At 60.7% G+C, this 19,974-nt stretch overlaps 1 long non-coding RNA gene across 1 annotated transcript; it reads right to left on the reverse strand.

Annotated features, from left to right (window-relative positions):
- Positions 1–5,559: 5,559 nt before the first annotated feature.
- On the reverse strand, positions 5,560–7,584 carry LOC121077545. The gene is made up of 2 exons (XR_005824135.1): positions 7,483–7,584; positions 5,560–6,137 (listed from the first exon to the last, which is right to left on the reverse strand). It is a non-coding gene; the product is annotated as an uncharacterized LOC121077545 (long non-coding RNA).
- Between the last annotated feature and the right edge of the window lie 12,390 nt (positions 7,585–19,974).

A 19,974-nucleotide genomic window follows, 5' to 3' on the forward strand; every position in this document is an offset into this window, starting at 1 on the left:
AAGGTGCTCTAGGTGATCCTGCTCTGGGGGGGGGTCGGACCAGATGATCTTCAGAGGTCCCTTCCAACCCCCACCCGTTCTGTGATTCTGTGGGATGTGATGGGAGAAAAGGGGCTGGTGGGAGGCTTGCTGGGGGAGGCTGGAGCCCGTGTGTAGCAGCTGCTCCATGCAGGGTGAGTGCAGTGCTGGGAGGGTGCTGGGGGCAGTGCTGGGAGAGCAGAGGGGGGTCCAGGTCCACCGAGGTCAGGTTTGCGTGGGGGAGCACCCCCAGAGCTGTGTGTTTCTGCTCCTCCCCATGGGCCCTTACATCCAGGAGTCCGTCCGCAGCCAAGCCAGAGCCTGGTGCGCGCGCCGACCCCTCACAGCGAGCCTCCCCGGGCAGCCCCCCGGCTTTGCTTGGGGCTTCAAACCATCCCCAGCAGCTGCTCCATCCACCTCCACCTCCCGGAGGCCGCTGCCTGCCTTATAAAGTATTTTCCTGCATTTAAACCAAAAATCTCCCCGTTTCCTCACGTGCCTCCCGTTTCCTCACGTGCCTCCCGGTTCCAGCAGCGTGGCCCCAGGCAGGTGGAGGAAGCAGAGCCTTGCTGCAGAAAGCCAGCCCGGGGAAGCCCAGCAGTGGGAAATGAAGCCAAACAAGGGCAGGGGATCCAGCGGGAGCTAAGGGAGGTGTGTGTGGGCTGGTGGACGACGTGAGCGCCCGAGCTTCTTCTGCCTGGCTGTGCCAGAGCCAGCGTGACTGCTCCACGGGGTTAATGGTCCCTATTAGAGGAGATAAGGAGTCTGCTGAGCAGTAAAACCTTCTGAGAAAGCCAGCTTCCTCATTCCTGACCAGAAAGGGAGATGTGTTTAGAGGAAAACAGCAGCAGAACAAATCAATTGGTTACAAACAGCCAGGCCTCGGGGCCAGGCAAACACCTCGGGGGACCTGCAGGGCTTCGGTGTGGGCTCGGAGCAAACGCTTCCACCCTGGGGACCGCAGTGTAATGAATGAGCGACGCAAGTGCCAGGGATTAGCCAGGATTTAGGGGCCTGGGGGACCTGGCCAATTTGGTTTAATTGATCATTAGAAGCAGCATTAATCCCCAGGAAAATCAGTGTGGGAAAGCCGGGCACCAGGGAGGACTTTGCTGGGGCTTGCAGGAGGACAGAAGGCAGCTCCTGCCCTGTTTCCCCCGGCCACCCCCCAAGCCTTTTGCTGACACAGCCAGCGGCTTCGTGGTGCCACCCCCTCCGCCGCCACCCAAAATCAGGAGACACCCCCGGCGCCTGGCCCTCCTCCCTGCCCAGGCAGAGCCGAAATCCGATTGCAGCACCGGGGGTGCCGCCGGGCTCGCTGGCGCCCGGTTATTCATTCTCCCAGAGGGAGACCTTTGGACCATGCAAAGCATGGGGAGAGTCCGGGCTGGCATCCTGCCCTTCGGCAGCCCGCTTGGCAGGGCTTGGGCTCGGGGATTTTTGGGGTGGCAGGATGCGAGCGGGGGGTTCTGCCTCGGGAGGATCCATGCTGCGGTGCCATCTCCTTGTGACGGGGTCCCTAGTGTCCTCCCAGCAGCGTGGGTACTGCTCGCTGAGACCTCCTCCCGCGTGTCCCCAGAGCATCTCCACCTCTATCCCCACGCTGACCCCACACCGGTGCCGCCGGAGCAGCATGGAGGAACCGCCGGCGCGCCGGCTCCCAGCTTCCTCCCAATTAAACCGATTTCTCGGATGGCTCCAGCCATGCAGCAGCTTTGTAGCTGCCACCGCCGGGGTCTCCCTGCCCTCCCCGTCCACCTGCTCACTTGTGTAATGCGTGGCCCCCAGCCCCGCGGCGGGGACGTGGCCCGGCAGGGGACCGTCCCGCCCGGCCGGCCGAGAACAAGGCAGCGCCGTGCTGGGATGCGAGCAGCGGGCGCCTCTGAAGCTGCCGCCCCGGGGCCGGACGGTGCCAGCCCGCTGTGCCCAGGAGCCGTGGCGGCGAGCGAAGTGGCACATCAAAGCCCTCCAAGCTCAGCTCCCTGCGGCCCCCATCCAGGCACATGGGGAGGATTTGGCCGGAGAGGGCGGCAGGTCTGGAGATGGAGCTCGGGGATGTGCCAGCATCCTCCTGCTCCAAGCATCCTGGCTGCAGGCTGGGTGCCCCTCGCTCCTCCGAGCCGTGTGCCATCAGCAGATGACAGGGCAAGGCTCACTGATGCAGGGACACGAGGAACAGCAGCTGTGCTGGCTGCGCCGCTCACCCCAGTGCACAGGAGCTGTACTCTGCTACACCCCAGGTGGATGGACAGCGTGGCTGCATGGACCTGCACTAACGGGAGGAGGTGCCGAGATCCCAATGCAGCAAAACCCCCTGCTCAGCATCCTCCAGGCCGTCCTGTGCCAAAGGCTTCAGAGATGCAGGAGACATGAAGCAAGGGTGCAGATCAGGCAGCGTTTTGGGGAGTTCAGCAGCAGCATTGGACACGGGGTAGAAAGTTGTCTCTGATGCCAGTATCACAGGATGGAAGAAGGAGGGGTCAGGATGCATGAACAGCCTGGATGGCAAAACACCAAGCCACCAGCTCTGGAAGATGAGGTAACTATTGTTATTGTCGTTAGTGCAATCACAATAACAGCCACTGCTTGTTGCAACTGCATCGCGGCTGGCATCGCCACCATCAAGCAGAGCCAGCACCGCGGAGCCGTGCCAGTGACACCTTGCTTCTGCGTCCCCAGCACCCTCCTGATGGGGCAGCACAGGGTGGTCTCCTCCGGAGAAGTGTCCCGAGATGGGCCCTCAGCCCTTCATCCCATCCGGATGTTTTGGCTGGGGGGCGTTTGGGAAGTGGGGAAGGTAACACGGGGGCAGCAGAGGCTCGGTGAAGCACCAGAAGTGCTCTGCTGCCCACCCCCGGGCTCTCAGTAGGACACCGAGGTCCTGGGGGGTCTCCTTAGACACCAGCCCCTGCTGCCGGGCAGCTTGATGGGGTGGCATCGCGCAGCTCACCGAGCCTGGCAGCCCACACGGCCCCACAGCCGTGCCCTCAGCATCCCCACAGCTTCCCCTCCCCACGATGTGCCACCTCCCCACACAGGTACTTTCCAGCCCAAACCACATCCAAGGGGAATCAGCTCCCAGGCACACCAAAACCAGAACGCTTTCTTCCTGTTTCTGCCTTATTTATTTATTTATTATGTATTTATTTAGAGAAGCCATCAACCTGGAGAGCTAAAGTCCATGCGTCTCGCTCAGATTGCCTTGTGGCACCCGACAAGTGCCGCCACGCTGCTGCTGAGCAAGGCCACACTGAATAACATTTGTTTTTTTATTTAGGGCTGGTCTCTTCGGGTCTTGTAGATAACACTCCCCACGTGCGATGCGCCCTGTCCTGGAGGAGGAGCATTTCTGGAAGCTGCCGCTCGCCTTGCCAGGAGGGGCTGGTGCCTCCCCCCGCCGCAAAGCCCCAGCTGCGCACCGAGCCCCGGCTGCAGCCGCTCCCAGCCCTGCCGGAGCTGCCGCTCGCCCCGCTACCATGTTTGGGTGTTTTTGGAGCCAGATGATGACTCAGGCTGTTCCTGGGCAGTGTTTACACAGCCGTGACGGGAGCAGGGCTGGAAGCTGTGCCATGCCCATCCTGGCCGGTTGTGCCCGGCTCCTGTGCTCGTGCCGGTGACAGCTCCAAAGTGGGTCATTCGGGACTGCTTCACCCTCTTCTGGGCAGGATCTGCCCAGCAACCTCGCTTCCTTACCCAATGCCCATGCTATGCAGTCCCTCACCCTGTGCTGTGCCCGTGGCACGGCTATGTCCCCGTCATGCTGCAGGCATCCACGTCCCCTGCATGCCTGCTGGAGCTCATGCCATTGGGGTTTCTCGGAAACTTCTTGGCGAGCACAGTCAGCAGAAAAAGCATCCCGGTCCCACGGGGAGCCAAGGGCAGCGTGACCCACCTGAGGCCCTTCGCAGCCACAGGCATAGATTTGTAGGTTTGGGGTGAAAGCAGCTGGGATGGAGCCCTTGAGAGTGAAAATCCTCAAAGCAGGCTTTCCACCTCTTTCGTTGCTTCCTGTGCGATGGGAAGCCCGGGCCTCGTGATCCCCATCCCACATCCAGTCCTGCTGCGATAGCAGAACCGAAGCCCTTCCCTGCCCTGCCCACAGTGCCTCAGAGCCGCTGCCCAAAATAGCTGGAAAAGCCCTAAAATAACCCACCACTGCCCACTCACTCCACTCCATGCCCCGAGGAAGGCAGAGGAGTGTGTGTAAAGCACGGGGGAGGACCAGCCCCGAAATACACCCCTGTGGGTGCAGCTGCCGCGGCTCCTGCTGAGCACCCAAACCGCAGGTTGCAGCAGCCGCTGGTGGGTGTCGGGGGGCCCCTTGCCACGCTCCGTGCGGCCGCACAACCCTCCGTCTGCTGACGCATGGCCTCCCCGTGGCGTGCTCGGGCTGTTTGTGTGCCCGCTGCCCTGGCTACCAGCCGCTGAGTCACCGCGCATCCTCCCCGCGTGGGAAGCCCGGCCTCGTCTTTTCCACAGGCTCCCCATGCCTTTTGGGGTGGGGGTGGGGGATGTCGACATGGAGCACGGGACATCCTGGGGACCAGGGCTGCCTGGCAGTGCGGGGAGCATCCGAGGATGTTGGGGAACAGGGATGCTGGGGGTCCTGCTGGTGGCGGTACCCGGCAGCATGTGCACGAGGGTGGGTGCGGGTTTGCACCATCAGCTGCCCCTTCACACCTGCACCGACCCCTGCCCCACGCGGGGGTCCCACCAGCCCCACACTCTGCAGCCCCGTCAGTTCCCGGAGCAGGGCCCTTTGGGGAAGCGAGCGTGGATGCCGGCAAGATGAGGCAAAGCTTGGGCAATGGGGGCGGGCAGAGCGGCGTGACGAGCGGAGCCCGTCCCTTCGTCACTTCGCGGCTCCAGCCTTACGCCAGCCCTGCTGCGGGGAAGGCAGGAGGGGTGAGCTGCCCCGCAGCGTGCCCACCCCGCGCCCCAAGCCCCGGGGGGGGCAGAGCAGGAGCTGCTGTGCCAGCCCAAGCCCGGCTCCGTGCTGCCCACCCATCGCCGGGGGTGCAGCGGTGAAAGGGAGCCAGGCTGGGCCTCTCCATCCCCGGGGTGATTTGGGGGTGCAAAATGAAGCCAGACCCCCAGCCCTGCGGCTGCGACCCGCCCCGAGGTGCCGGCAGCATGCCCAGAGGACCCTACTCCCTCGGGGTGGGATGTGGGGAGAGCCCCCACTACACCAGGGTAAGGGGGTGAGCGGGTTGGGCACCAGCAGACTTCCTGCAGGCACTGCGTCACCGCCAGCCCTTCCTCTCACCCAGACAGACGGACGGACAGACGGACGGACGTGGGGCAGGCGGCATCCCGCACGCAAGCAGGTGCCGGTGCTGCTCACGCGGCTGTGACCGCTTACCGGCACCCCCAGCCCCACAGCCCAGCCCTGCCCCAAGGCCCCCCCGCAGCCCCCAGCACGGTGCAGGCTCCAGCATCTGGAAGGGATCAGCGCCTCCAGCCGCTGCGGGGAAAGGGGAGGGCTATAAATAGCAGCCAGTTCCCAAATCAGAGATTAAAAACAACAACAACAAATCAAGACCAGAGCACGAAGTGCTGGCGCTTCTGCCCGGCGTGTTTATATATATAGTCTTTTCTTTTTTTCCTGGTTCCTCACTTGTTTTCGATCTTCCCTCCTTGCTGTGATGTTCCGGGGCTGTCCTCTCGCCCACTGGGCAGGATCCCAGGGACGCATTTCTTGGAAGGTTGCAACCTCCTTCGTAGCTTGAAAACAAAGGGCGGGCAGAAACATCCCAGGACCCTTTTTCTGCTGGTTTAAGCCCAAGCACGGGCTTGTTCCATGGAGCCAGGTTGTGGGACGGGGAGGTGGCCCCACATCCCACCGAGGTCACAGAGGGGAGATGGAAACACGGGCGAGAGGAGAAACAACCCTGTGGCCCCAGAGCCAGTGCGGCGGTGTTTATCCTTGTTTTATTGCCCTTTGAAGCTGTTTCAGTGGAAGGGCTGAGGTTTGGCAGCGCCGCGATGCAGCCTGGGCCAGGCCAGCGTGACACACGCACGCCACACTGCCTTCATTGGAGAAATAACCTCATAAATCTGCTTAATACGGGCACTGAATCATTCCCGCTCCTCTCCCATTGAGCTGAGCCTTCCCTGCTCTGAGAAAAAACACGGACGGTAAAAACAAGGAGCAGGGAGGATCCCTTGAGAAACAGGGCAATGAGAAATGTGGGGACAACTTCACCAGCCCCCCCTTGGTGTGCCTGCCGTTAGGGTTAGGGTGAGGCGAGCTTCCCAAGGCCCTAAGGTCACCTTTTGGCCCGGATGGAGCAAGGGCTGGGGGCAGCCTGGCTGGGGGCAAGGTCTCTGCCCATGGCAGGGGGTGGCACTGGAGGACCTTCAAGGTCCTTTCCAACCCAAACCATCCTGTGACTCTAACGCCTGGACCTGAAGCCACCGAGCAGCATGGGGCTCGTGCTGCCCAGTGGTTTCTAGAGGAAGGGGGAGGCTGGGTCTCGCCCTACCACATATCTAGTTCAACGTCATGGTCTCCAACAGTGGCCAGCAGTGGGGTAGCACATCCCTTTCCGTCCTGGTGGTCCCCAGGGACTCCCCCCCCTTGGATGCAGCAGCACCGCTGCACATCGGAACCCATCGGAGCCAGCGCAGCGGATGCAGGATCCTTCCCATCCCCTCCCAGGGCTGGCCACAGCCCCTGAGCTGTAACCCCCTGCTGGGGGGAGAAGGGCAGAGCTGGATGTGGCCAGGAGCAGCCAGGAGGAGGGGAGGCTGTGGGGACCCCGCAGTCACCCTGGTGGCCATCGATGCCCTTCTGCAGGGCTGCGAAGTGCCCCCAGGGACCAGCCCCATGGGTAGCACACCTCCAGAGAATGATCTCACCCAGCACGGACCTGGGGCTTCAGGGCTTTCTTGAAGGCTTTGGCTGTGTCGTGATTACACGGCCACCCCAGTTTTCCTTTTAGAGGCAGCGACGCAGAAATTGTGAGTTTCCTGTGTTCCCAAGCGGGGTGGGGAAAAAAAACTTGGAAACTTTTCTAAATATACGCTATGAATGTCCGCAAAGGAAGCGTCACTAGAAAATACGTGACTTGAAAGGGCAAAAAGCAAAAAACCCATGACGTCCTTGGGATCGCACACAGTGACTGTATAGTACATCTCAGCCCTCGTACGTGCCCAGCTCGCAGCATCCCGATGCTCTCGCAGCCGAGGCAAGGAAAGCCTGGGCTGAGCCGTGGCTCTGCTGACACAGCACGAAGCAGGGAGAGCTGCGCTGGGCTGAGTTCAAGGTCGAGGGCCGTAAATTCCTGGTTATTTTTAGCTGCGGGATAGCAGCTGGCGGAAAACAAGAGGAAGAACAGCTGGGATGCAGGGAGGGAGAGGGGGTGTAAGGAAGGTGGTTGATTTATCGTCTGAAATAAGGGCGAGACCTTCAGGGATGGAGGGAAGAGATGCTGGGGGCAGTAGCCAGGGGCTCCCACCTACCGTGCAGATGCAGATGTGAGGACACTGCGGTGGGGCAGGAGGACCAGGGAGCGCCCTCGGTCAGCATCCCACGGCAGTGGTGTCCCCTGCACCCAGCCAAGGGTGGCTGCAGAACTGGGAGGCCCCCGGGCTGCCCAGAGCATGACCGTCCCACGGGACATGTCCCTGAGCATCACGGCCCCGCCACGGGCTGGGGACACGGGTGTCCCTCCCTGCCTAGCGGTGCCAGCCCTGGCAGCAGGATGGTGGCACGTGAGCAGATCCTTCGTGCCCTGGCTGCCACCAGTGCAAACAACGCAGCGTGAGACCCCGTGTCGGGAGCCAGCCACCGCCGTTGGCGCACAAAGGCCCCCTTCACCGGCCGAGGAATGAGAGCAGCGCGTGCAGCCGGCGCTGAAACTGGGACGAGGGACAGCCGGGGTGCGAGTCCTCCGCAGACAGAAAGGCCTTTGTGAAACGGCCGCCGCCAAGCAGCATCTCCACGTCCCCCACGGCCGCACCACCTCACCCCCCCGGTAAGGTCTGCAGGGAGGTCCCAGTGCACGGGAGGTGCTGGCCACCTCCTCTCTGCGGCACCCTTGGGGTTGAGGCTCCAGTGTGCTGGGGTGGCTGGCACTCGCTGGCCTGCAGAGAGCTAGCAGAGGTTGGATGCTGGAGAAGAAAAGCCTCCAGAGGCTCACCCTCACCACCACAGGAAGGTGTTGCCTGACCTTCCCTGAAGAAGACTGGAAACTGTGTTGACAACTGCTAGGTCTCCACTAGTGAGACACTCCCATAGGGTCTCGTGGCACTTTTGCAAGCCTGGCTGAACCTGATATCAGCCCCATCCCCTTCCGATCCCCAGGTGTGGTGTGGGGTAGATCCTCTCCCACCCCCTGCAGCTCAAAAGAGTTTCATTCCTCAAGGAAGACTCCGAGGTAACTGCAGAAGCCAGGCCTGGAAGCTGCTCCATGCCCCGAGGGCATTGCAGGGTGGACGTGCTCTCCTGCCAGCAGCCAGCGCTGTTGTTGCAAACCCCTTGTTTTCAACTTTATGTAAGCAGGGAACCCAACCCTGCTCCGGGACATGGTGAAATTACAGCCGTACGGAAACAATTAGAAAGGGGAGGGATAAGGAAGAAGCTTTGCTTTATTGGCACAAAGAAGAAAACAGAGCCCGTGAGCCAGTCCAGATACGTCTGTGCTGGGAGAAAGTAGCACATGAGTGCAAGAAGGGCATGGAGATGGGACTCACACCCGGGTGGGCTGGGGCCGAAGGCTTTGCTCAGGGGCGAAGGGGGCAGGTCCTGCTGCACTGGCAGGAGCAAGCTCTCGAGGAGATGCTGTCTCACTGAGGGTGCCCCTCTCACCAAGCTGGAGACCTCAAGAAAGGCCAAGGCAATTGCATGCTGACCCCAAAAACTTGCTGGGATCCCCTCCACCGAGCCCACCTATGGGTCCTCGCTCTGTCCCATCATCTGCCCTGGGGAGCATGTCCTCTCCATGGGATGGAGGACAGGGCAAGCGCTTTGTGTTTGGGTACCCCTCGCAGCTCTGGGTAACATCAAACACCCCACCAGGCATGGTCCTGGCTCAGGACCAGCCTCGCAGCTCAGCCTGGCGCCCAGCAAAGCAGCCTCTCCTCGCACGGCCCTGACGGAGCTGCTGCTGCCTGATGGCTGCAGGGCTTGTTGACAGGGAGAGCTCGCCACCAGAGCTGCTGGAGAAAAGCGCCCCGTGGGCACGGCGCGCTCCGAAGTCAAAGTGATTTTATCCCCCCCGTGGTGAGTCAGCTTGCAAAGCGGAGGCTGGACGGGTGTCTTCAGGGGACGTTTCGGGATTACGACACCGCGTTGGGAGAGCTTCACCCTCTGCGTGCCTCCATGGAGAAGTCCTCGGTCAACAGCGGGAAGGGGTGGGGTGCAGGTGGTGGGCACCCGTGTGGACATGTGAACCGGTGAGCCCCAGCCCCAGGTGCCCATGCAGATGTGGCCGTGCTCTCTGTCTCGTTGCCAGCTCCCCGGGAGCAGCTCCCCCCCTCTCCTTTTAGAACAGGGGGATGCAGGAGACAACTGGGAGCTTTGCAGAGCGCAGGGTGCTGGCCGTGCTGCTCACATGGGGAAAGTCTGATGCAAGCACGCAGGGAACTTGCTCCGCTGGCAACTTCCACCACGTCTTTCATCAGCAGCCCTCTGGGGCGGGAGTCCCACGGAGTAAATACCTGGGATGTGCTGGGGAACAGCTAATCCCGGGTTTGCCCTGCCCGGCAGGGGAGGAGGAGCAGGGCAGGTGAGATGGGGCTTGGGGCACTGGCTGCTTCCCTGCGTGCCTGCTTGGGCTGAAACCCCTGCCAGATAAAAAACCCAGCTCTTGAGGCCAGGAACCTGCAGCCATGGGGTTGGAAAAATCCAATGCCAGGGTGCCCAGAGCCCACTCGAAGCTCCAGCATGAAGCATCGCCTCCTACCCCAAGGTGTGCCCGTGCCAGACCCAGCTCGCATCCCCACGGCCAGCACCTTGCTGGAGACGCAGCCTGACACCTCCTCACCCCACCACTGCCAGCCCTGTGCCCAGATCTTCAACAGCTCTGACCTGGCTGTTTGCTCCAGAGTGCTCTAAAATACCCCAAAACATCCCCCTGGGGTCAGCAGACCAGCCCGTGGGCCTCATGGGGTGACCAGACAGACCTCCCGTCCCAACCAGGACCAGAGCACTTGCCACCCTTTTGGCTTATTCAGGTGGCTGTTTCCATCCCCTGTCCCCTCCCCTGCCCTTGGGTTTAGGGTCGGAAATGATGGATTCTTTCCTTAGTTCCAAATCTGAACATTGTTTTCTTTTGCGCCTCTTTTGGTTTTGTTTCCTTTTTTGTGGAAAATTCCCAGCGCTCGTCTGTCTTGGGGGCCAGGCAGGGAAGTGAAAGCAAACACTGCGCTCAGCTGAGCCCAGGGAGGCTGGAGGAGCTGGAAATTTGAAGCACAGGCTGACCCCGAGCACTTTCCACATCCTACAGCCAACCCCTGGCTGAGCCTTTTGCAACAACCAGGTGTCTTTGTACCATCTCCCAGTTCCTCCTTCCCAGATCGCTATTTCCTATTAGCTGCAGGAGTCCTGGCCCGTACTAGAGCTATCTGACCCGGCACAACTGGATGCCTTGGGCGTCCACTTTGTCCTTTGAAATACTCAGCACTCGGGGCCCCCTCAGTGCAATGGAGAGAGCATCCTGCAAGAAAGTCTGGGAGGAGCTGGGGTGGGCGCAGGTGGTGGCGGATGGCACGAAGCCATGGGTTGGGTTGCTTGGGGCATCGGGGCAGACCAGGGCGCAGGGCGCACCCTGTCCCCCGTGGTGTTCCCCACATCGGCCCCTCTGTGGCCAGCCAGAAGTGACCTCCTGCTTTTGCTCAGGTTGCCCGAGGGACCTCGTGCTCTTGCACCCAAGGTCTGGAGAGGAATCACTCCTGTCCCGGCTCGTGAGGGAGCACAGGACGTTTGGTGCTCCCCACCGGTGGGGGACACCTTCCCCACCTCCTCATGCCCTCTTCGGGCTCCCCGCAGCCCCGTTACTGCTGTTGCAGAGGCAGCAGGCTGGGGCCATGCCCAGGAGCTCGGGCTGGCTGCTCACCAGATAATTATAGCTCGGCTGTTTATATACCCCATCCCGCGGCCACAGGAAGGAAGGCTGCAGGGCTACGTAACCAGGCTCCCCACCCCTTTCCCACTTCCCCCTCCCACCCGCACCCCTGCGTGTGAATCCGGCACTTGTGACGCTGCGGCGCAGCCCGGTGCTTCAGAGCCCAGTTTCCCCTTTCTTGTAGGGACGCCCGTGGGACCGTGCACTGGGATGTCTCCAGGCTGCACTGGTTGTGGTGGGGCACGGGCAGGTGCAGCCCCACCAGGCTCCTGCATCCCCCAAGCTGGGAGCTCCTCAGCTCATTTGGGGACACCAAGCCTTGTCCTTGTCCCCATGGCTCAACCACATGGGTCCTCCCCAGACTGCGGGCACTGTGCTGGTTCTCCATGGTCTCCTCAATGATGCCAATCCTTGGGAAGCCCAAACAGGAGGACTCAAGGCATTTCCTCTGCCCATGTTCAGCCCATGAGCACCCGAGGGGCTGTGTCCCACCTCCACCACAGGTGCTGCAGGCTGACTGCAGCGTCTCCATCCTGGTGCCTCCACCCTCCATCCCCAAATATAGGATCAGCTCGGCCATCCCAGCTTGTTTGCCAGTGGCCAAGCAAAACCGAGCAGAGCACAGTGATCCTGCACAGCCTGCTTGGCTGCAGGAATGGGAACGGGAACAGGAACGGGAACGGGAATGGGAATGGGAACGGGGATGGGGACGGGGACGGCGACAGGGACAGGAACAGAACGGGCTGTGCCTGCACCACACCACAAGCCAGCTGTGACCAAGCCAGCGCTTTCTGTGTTTGTTTGGGCTGTTAGATAACTTCGAAAGCAGAAGCTGGAAGGGCTGGCGGCTGAACAGTTTGTTCTTTCTGACTTCTGCATGCTGCTGCCTTCAAACCACAACGCCTCAGTGATGAGATGCTGAAGCCACAGCCCAGCTGTGCCCGTTCAGGGAGCCACACTGTGCAGAGCCCCTCCGTGTCCCCCAGTCCCCTCCTGCAGAACCTGCCCTTGCTCCGTGTCCAGCTCCTTGCTGCCCAGGCACTGCAGTGGGCTGCACCTTTGCGGACCCCCAGGCTTGGCACCATGGTGAGGGGTTCTTGCCCCCTCTGGCCATGCTCCCAGCCCCAGGGCAAGCTTGTGCAGGCTCCATGCCCTCTCCACCTGGTGCCCACTGACATGGGAAAGCACGCTCCTACCGCCGGCCCCAGGGCTGGCACAAGACCTGCTCTCGGTGTTCAGTGCACGGACCACCATGGTCCAGCAACACGCTGTCTCTGTGGGGGCTGAGCAAGGAAGCCCCCACAGCTTGCTTGAGTGATGGATGGAGGGGCGCAACACATCCCAGCAGGGCTTTAAAGCTCCTGGCAAGCGCAGGAAGGCAGGGGCTCCCCGTCACCGAGGACGGCGCATCCTGGGGAGCTGCGCAACCTCAATGGCTCCCCACCAAGCGCGCTGGGGAACAGGCAAGATCAGAGGCAGGAGGAAAGCTACAGGCTCGTGCACTTTCCTGTGGTGTCAGGGCAGGCTTGTTTTTGAGCTGTCTAAGAGGAAGCCAGGCTCAGTCTCCAGCTCTGTTTTTGCACCCTCCTGTGCCAGCAGCGCGCCCTCCATCCCGTCTGCTGGACCAGCTTCTGGTGATGCTCTCTGCTCACTCACGGCTTACACCTTGGGAGCACCAAGCAGGGAGATGAGAGGAGTGGACCCAACATTGAGTTGGCAAAAGCCAGGGATGAAAACCCAGCCCATAGGAATTGAAAGCAGGGAGATCTCCCTGGGGAGGTTCTTCAGCCTCAAGTCCCCTCTTGCTCCCAGCCGCGAGGTCCAAAGGACGCGTTTGTCCTTGTGCAGGGGACAAGGAGCACAGCCCAAGCTGTTTATTCACTGCCTTGCTCCTCGCAGGGAGGAGCAAAGCAATGGCATGCCGGGCGAGATAAGGCATGGCTGCTGCAGCTGCGCTCGCCGGGAGCCTCGTCCTCCGCTCCGGGCCCGTAGGTGCAATTGAGGTCAGGCAGAGGAGAGGCTGCCAACTGCAGCAGAGCCTGGATTCGCTGCTCTCTGCAGTGGGCAAGGCACGCCGAAGCTCCTGGCCACCTCCAGCAGGCTGCTCGTGGCCCAGGAATCCACCTTTGCACACCACGAGAGGGTCGGGACGTGCTGGGCATGTGCCAGATGGCCGCCCTCTGTAAATGGGAGCACTGGGACGCTTGGGTGGGTGTCCTCGTCACCGCGCTGCCCCGGATGGATGCGCAGCGGGATGCGCGGCTCAGACACAGCACGGGACCACGGTTCTCACGAGTGCAGTCAGCCCACATGAGCAGGCAGCTGGGAACTCGGTGGCCGGGGCTGGCTCCCTGCAAGCAATGTTATTTTTAACTCTCAGTTCCTCTCTTGCTTCTGCCGGGTGGCAACTGGTTCTGCTGTTGGCCGAGCAATATATATATATATATATTTTTACCTCCACTATTTCTAGGCTATTTTTGGCCTTTTCTCTGTGGCTCCTTGCTGTGGATGCTTTCAAAGAGCTGGAGCAGGTAGTTTGCTTTGTGTGCCCAGAGGAAGAGGAGGGATGTATGGGGCAGGCGAAGCCGGGAAGGCTTCCCAGACCAGGTGGGGGAAGCACGCACCTGTAGCATCAGCTGCATGCAAAGGCGAGCTCCTCGCAGGCAGCCAGGGCATACAAGGGTCAGCCTTTTCCCGAGGGAGCCACGATGCCCACATCCTCCCAAGCATGCCAGCAGCACTAGACCCTGCACATGCTGCAGGAGCACATCTGCACCCTCATCATGAGGAAGTGCTCTGCGGGGAGCAGGAGAAAGAAGCAGCCCAGGGGTACTGTGGCTGCAACCCCTAAAAAAGCCACCTCATCCCAGTGGGACTGGGTCAGGGCTCTGTAACGGGGCAGGGAGGCTGGGCCCTGAGCCACACAGAAAGCCTTGAGAAGCTCGGAAAGAGCCAGAAGCTGCTGCAGGATGGACGCCCACCTCGGATCTCGGCCAGCTCGAACCTTCCAGGCTGTTCCGCCGAGCTGGAGCCCCGTCCCTGGAGCTCTGCAAGGACTTGGCTTGCACAAGCACGAACCTTTTCCCTTCCCGGGTCACGAGACCCAAACAGCCCCGACAAGGAGCTGTTTTTCTTTTTCTTTTTTTTTTTTTTTGTTTTTCAGGATCTTGCTGAGATAGGCGGTGTTCTCAGCGAGTGGGTCATGTTTGCGCAGCGGTTTGTAAATGCAAATCCTTATGTAAGAGCGCGGGGTTGCTCCGGGGGCTTGGCTGCCCGCGCGCGCATGTGCACGGCGCGCCGCCTGCTTCTTTGCCGCTGCTGTCATCGGGGCGACGAGCACAGGGGGCCGGCCGCGTGTCCCTGGCTCTCGAGGTGCACGGCGTGCGCACGAGGTGTCCCTTGCAGCAGCCTCTGCTCGGGGTGTGAAGGGCTGCACGCCCGCCGCACGCTCCCCCGGGTGCTTCCAGCAGCAGCGCTCCCCCTCCGCCGGCTGGCCCCGCTGCCAAGAACGCTTGTGCTTGCTCCAGTAACCCAGCTCCTGAAGGTCGCTGGCTCGAGGCCGGGCTCGCGTCCCGGCTGCCTGTTTTTATTATTGATTGTCCTTATCGTCGCTCGGCGAGTACACCCTGTCCCCAGCACGCCTGCTGCCTCTCCTGCTGCTTTTTGCCCAAGCTCTGTCTCTCCCCAGTGGACAACCTGCGAGGACCGCGCTGCCTGCCCTGGGTTGTGCCAGCAGTCAGCCCGGTGTCACCAGCGTCGCCGCAGGCACCGGTGCTGGAGCCCTGGGAGAAACCTGTGAATCAGCACTTGCTGATCCAGTGGGAAAACCTGGCTTTGGGGGATTGTCAGTCTTTTTGGCCCTGAAGCAAAGGAGACCTCCTCCCTCCTCCTGCCTCCAGCAGCTCCTCTCTGGGAGCAAGGGAGCACGATGGGCTCCTCCGACCCCAGCAGACACCCCTGCCACAAGCCAGGTCTGGCTGTCCATGCCATCCCACTGCCACTGCGTGTGTGACAAACCACCAATGCCACAAAAACGTGCCTGCTCCCTGCCCGCCATGCCCACGCCTGATGCTGCCAGGGCATCTCCAGAGCGGTCCCACCGCCTGCAAGCAGGGGACAAGGCAAGGATGCCCACAGCACCTGATGACAGGGGAGGGCACAGGGACGCCAGGGTGGCAATGTCCCTCTGCAAGGCAGGGGCAAGTCCAGGAAGCAGCAAGAGAGGGGAAGAAAGAGGAAAGAGAGAAACAGAAACAGAAAGAGAAACAGAAACAGAAAGGGAAACAGAAGAAGTGAAAGAGAAGGAGAGAGAGAAAGCAAGAGGGAGATCAGGTGGAAGGGAGGGAAAGAGAAAAGGAGGAAGGGAGGGAGGAGGATGGAGGAAAGATGGGAGGGAGGCTGGAAGGTTTAACTCCCTGCACCACGTCTGCAGCAAGCCATGTGCTGATGGAGCCCACCAGCAAACACAAGGGCTGGACACCGAGCTCTGAAATGCTTTCCCAGGGGAACGGCCAGGATCTCTGCCACTTAGGTCACTTTAAACCAAGCTGGAAAATGTATTGCAGGAACATCCCAAAAACGGTGTAGGGGACATGGGGAGGAGAACCCCATGCTGCTCCAGGGCTTGCTGTCATTGGGAGCATGGGGCACCCCAGCCATCCCCATGTGCGTCCTGGTGCCAGCTGCTTTCCCCACACTGCTGCGGGGAGGAAGGCTCGTGGAAAGGACCATCTCATGACAGAGTTCAGCAGCTGCCGACTTACAAATGTTGCCCCAGATAATCCCATTTCCTTGCTGCCCAGGCAGCTGTGGGTGCCACACTTGCCCACGACTATCTGCAGGGGCCAGCAGGCTTCCCGTATGTCCCGTATGCTCCTCCTTGACGAGCACAGTCAGCCTCCCTGTATCAAGAGCCCTGCTGTTAAGAGCACGTTTGGACTGCAAGGCAGATGATGTGACCTGCAGCTCCAGGACGTGAGCTGGTCAAATTAAATTGGGTTTTAGCATGCTAATTGCCGTATATCAGGCAGCATGTGATGCAGCACACCCTTTTCATACTGCAAGCCCGCTGCTCTTTGAGAGGTTTCCAACGTGCCTGAAGACACAGCAGAAGCAGAAGGCAGAGCTGACCCAGGCAGCACCCAGCACCCCTGGGGCACACGCAGAGGACCAACATTGCTGCAAAGCAAGTCCTTGGGACAGGGGCCACATCCTTGGAAAGGGAAAGCTAAGGACACCAGGGCCCCAAGGGGATGGTTGGGTCGCCTTGGGCATGGTGGCATCCCAACCCAGCCCTCTGGGGGTGCCACCATGCCCAAGGCAACGCTGCCACCCCTTGCCTTGCCCTGTGCGTAGGGCTGCATGGCAGGGCTTATAGGGCCAGACAGGGGCAGCTGGGACACCAGCAAACAAGTCTGCACCTTGCTGGGGACAATCCCCAGCGGGGTGAGATGCGCTCTCTGGAGAGGAGTGGAAAATTCCTCTTGCCGTGCCGGGCACTCCCTCAGCCCAGCACATCAGCTGTTGTCTCGCAGGACTTGGCATGCCCCGCAGTGTTTATCAACACGTTGCGCAAGGGCCATGGCACACAGCTTGGCAGGGGCGCGTGGGCCGCTTGGGCAACCGGCTCTGCCGAAAGCCAGAGCACTTGGGAAAGAGTCCTGCAGCCTGCACGGGCGGCGAGACACGCCTGGGAGTCCGGCACGATGTCGTCAATATGACGGTCATCGGCACCTGATGGCTGTCAGCGTTGTCCAGCTCCTGCACTCAGGCACCGGGCCCTGGGGTTCGCTCCATCTCGTGTGACTCTCCCAGCACGCCCTCGGCACATCCACAAACACGAGATGATGCCATTCTCTTTGGCTCTGGGGTCCACAGAGCAGACACCAGCTCCAGAACCCATCCCCAAGCCACATCGGTGTCCAGAGGTCTCCGTATGCCTCCAAACACCTCTCCTTGGTTCTGGTTTCATCTGGCAGGGCTGTAAAGGACCTCAGTGTGTTGGTGCCCCCTTACCCAAGGTGTGTAGCTCCCTTTTCACTGAGGAAACCCCTCTGAAGGGTTGGGGGCACCAGCAGGAGCACGGACACCACAATGGCACATCTGGATGAGGGCTGCTCTGTGAGTGCAGCTGAGCACCAGCACCTTTTAACTTCAGGTGTGCAGAGCTGGGGCAGAGGAGGATGATGGTGGTTGGGCAGCAGAGGGGACATGAGGCTGAGACGGGGGGCAGCAACCGGGCAGCCCCAGGAAGCAGCGCCAGTGGCAGGCAGGGCGTTGGGAGCTGGAGGTGTTGGCCAGGAGGCTGCTGACAAGGAGCAGCACCAGGAGCAGCATTCTGCACTGCCAGAGACATCCTGGAGCCCAGGAAATTCCTCGGCTTTTTCTCAAATCCCAAGGTGCGCCCCAAAGCCCTGCTGGAGCCAGAAAGGGGTGGCAGGTTCATGGGGTGGGTGCCAACCCCCACAGGGTAAGGAAGCAAAGCGCAGTCCTTATGTAGCCCTTCGAAGGGGCCAGCAGCTCCTCCGGGCACTAAGGGCACAGGGACTGAGGAGGGGGCTGCCCGGAGCAGGGACACATCAGGAGGAATGGCAGCAGCCCCCTAAATTTAGCACCACACAGACCCTTCCCCAAGCCTCCGGGCAGCTGGAGCCGCGGCGGAGAGCAGGCTTCGTGCAAGCCGGCCAAGAAGTTAGTCGGAGCAGAGGCATGCATAAACATTTTGTTTAACAGAGGACTCTGGGCGAACACAGTGTACCCTGGCTCCACGCAGCGGGAACAGCTGTGGCCCTGCGGGGCCCGGCGACACCGAAGCACGGTGGCAGAGCGACCTCCTGCGGCACGGGCACGGCCGGGGGCACCCCAAAACATCCTCGGTCCCCGGGGACAGGGCGCGATGCCGGTGCCAGGTGGACCTGCGCCCATGCGGAGCCCCAGCCAAACTCTGACAGGGGGCTGGCAGCTGGGGTGCCTCTGCCCGAGAGCTGTTAGCAGCGGTTAAGCAAACGATGCGGCAAATAACCCAAATATCGCCTCGCCTCAGTTGTGGCCGGCTGCAGTTTTGATTTCCAAGAACGGAAGCAGCCTGGGGCGTGCTGCCGTGCCGGCGAGCGCAGCCCCTCTTGGGGGAGAGGGAGCTGAAATCCAGTCCTTGCTCCCTTACATGGGGAATCTGGCAAAAAATAAAAAATAAAAAAGTCACTCTCTGCACCTCCAGATGCTCCAGAGCACAGCACCAGCTGAGCCCTGGGCTTCCCTCTCTGCACCAACAGCGGGACCACCGCCAGCTGGGGATGCACAGCCCCACATGGACACCAAAACGCGTCAGCCACGGCCCAAAACCACTCTCAGCATGGCCACAAAGCACGAGGTGCTGACAGCAAAACTTCTCCACCTCGGGGGAACTGCAGGGCTTGCGCCCATGCAGCCAGCAAAGGGGGTTCCCAGACCATTCCAGGGACCGAATGGACCAAGAGATGTCCCCGAGGTTTACCCATGCTCCTGTTCCTCCAAGCCTTGCCCAATCACTCCAGGCAGCACAAGCAGCACAGCATTGTCCCCAGACACAGCCCTGAGTGGCAGCGCTCAGGAGGGGAGCCCCAGCTATGGCACAGCCTGTGCCAGGGGCACCCCAGAGCCCACAGAGCCGTTGGAGGAGCCAAGCACTCTGGCTGGACTGGAGATTTTAGACCTCAGGCCAGTCCCAGACTGCCCCAGCGACCACTCAATGGAGGGATTTGAGCTCGGGCACAAGGAACAGGTCCACAGTGTTTCCAGAGGCTTTGTCCCCACGGTGGACTCAGTGGACAAAATAATTCAGCTTTCCTCTGTGCTGCCAGCCCGACCAGGCAGGGGCTCGCAGCACCCTGGGCACAGCGAGGTCTTGCCCCCAGACGTTGGGGCCCTGAGACTGCTGGAAGGAGCCATGTCTTCACCCTCACTTCCCAAGGGAAGCTGGGGCCATTTGGAGGCAGCGGGTGCTCCCATCGCATGTAACAACAAATGCCCAAACGTATGAGGAGGCAGAACAGAAGAAATGAAACAACCCATCTGACCAAAACCCAGGAGTGGAGGGGACAGGGGCTGGTGGGGAGCATCCCACAGCCCCCAGCTGTCTCTGCTGAAGCTAAGGACAGCCTGCACTGCAGGTCAGCTGCGGGACGGTGACTTTGGACAGGTACCTGCATGCTCTCCAGTTGGTATTTCGGAAAGCTTTCCCAGGTTCCTGCACCCGTTTCTCAGCAGGCCTTCCCCCTGACAACAGGCAGAAGTTCCTGCGAAGCCTGCTCAGCTCAGGTGCGAGCTTCCTGGAGCAATTTCAGAGAATTTCTCTCAAACCCCTGTGTGCTGTAACATGGTTGTTCAACAGCCACACAGCACAGCAGGCGGTCTGGCTCCTGGCAAGCTCTCAAGAAGACAGATAATGGAAATGCAGAGCACAGCATCGCTCAGTGGTGGATCTGGTTAATGGCAGGCTCGGAGGAACTTCAAACTTGGTGGGTTGGGTTTACGTATTATTATTATTATTTGTTTTTGTTTTCTGGGAAATAAAGTGTCTGAGGTGTTGTGTTTCAGTCTGAGCATTTAAATGTCCCTCCTCTCTTCCCCCACCCCAGCAATGTTCTGCGCAAACCAGTTTTCTCCTGAAGCTTTACTTTACATATGCATTTCGAATGACTCATTTTGCAAAGCAAAGAATTGTATCCCCAGGATTTTTTTCTTCTTTTAATTTCCTGAAAGCCTTTTCTTTTTCTGCACTGGGGAAAAGACCCAGAGCGGCTCGGTGAGCTCGGTGAAGGTCACCAGAACACAGTACCGTCCATCAGCATACGCCTCTCTGCTCCCCGCCAGCCTCGAGCTCTGCTGCTGAGCCTACTGCAAGGTTTCT

The sequence above is a fragment of the Cygnus olor genome, chromosome 13 (genome assembly GCF_009769625.2).
Source record: "Cygnus olor isolate bCygOlo1 chromosome 13, bCygOlo1.pri.v2, whole genome shotgun sequence".
NCBI classification, from domain to species: Eukaryota; Metazoa; Chordata; class Aves; order Anseriformes; family Anatidae; genus Cygnus; species Cygnus olor.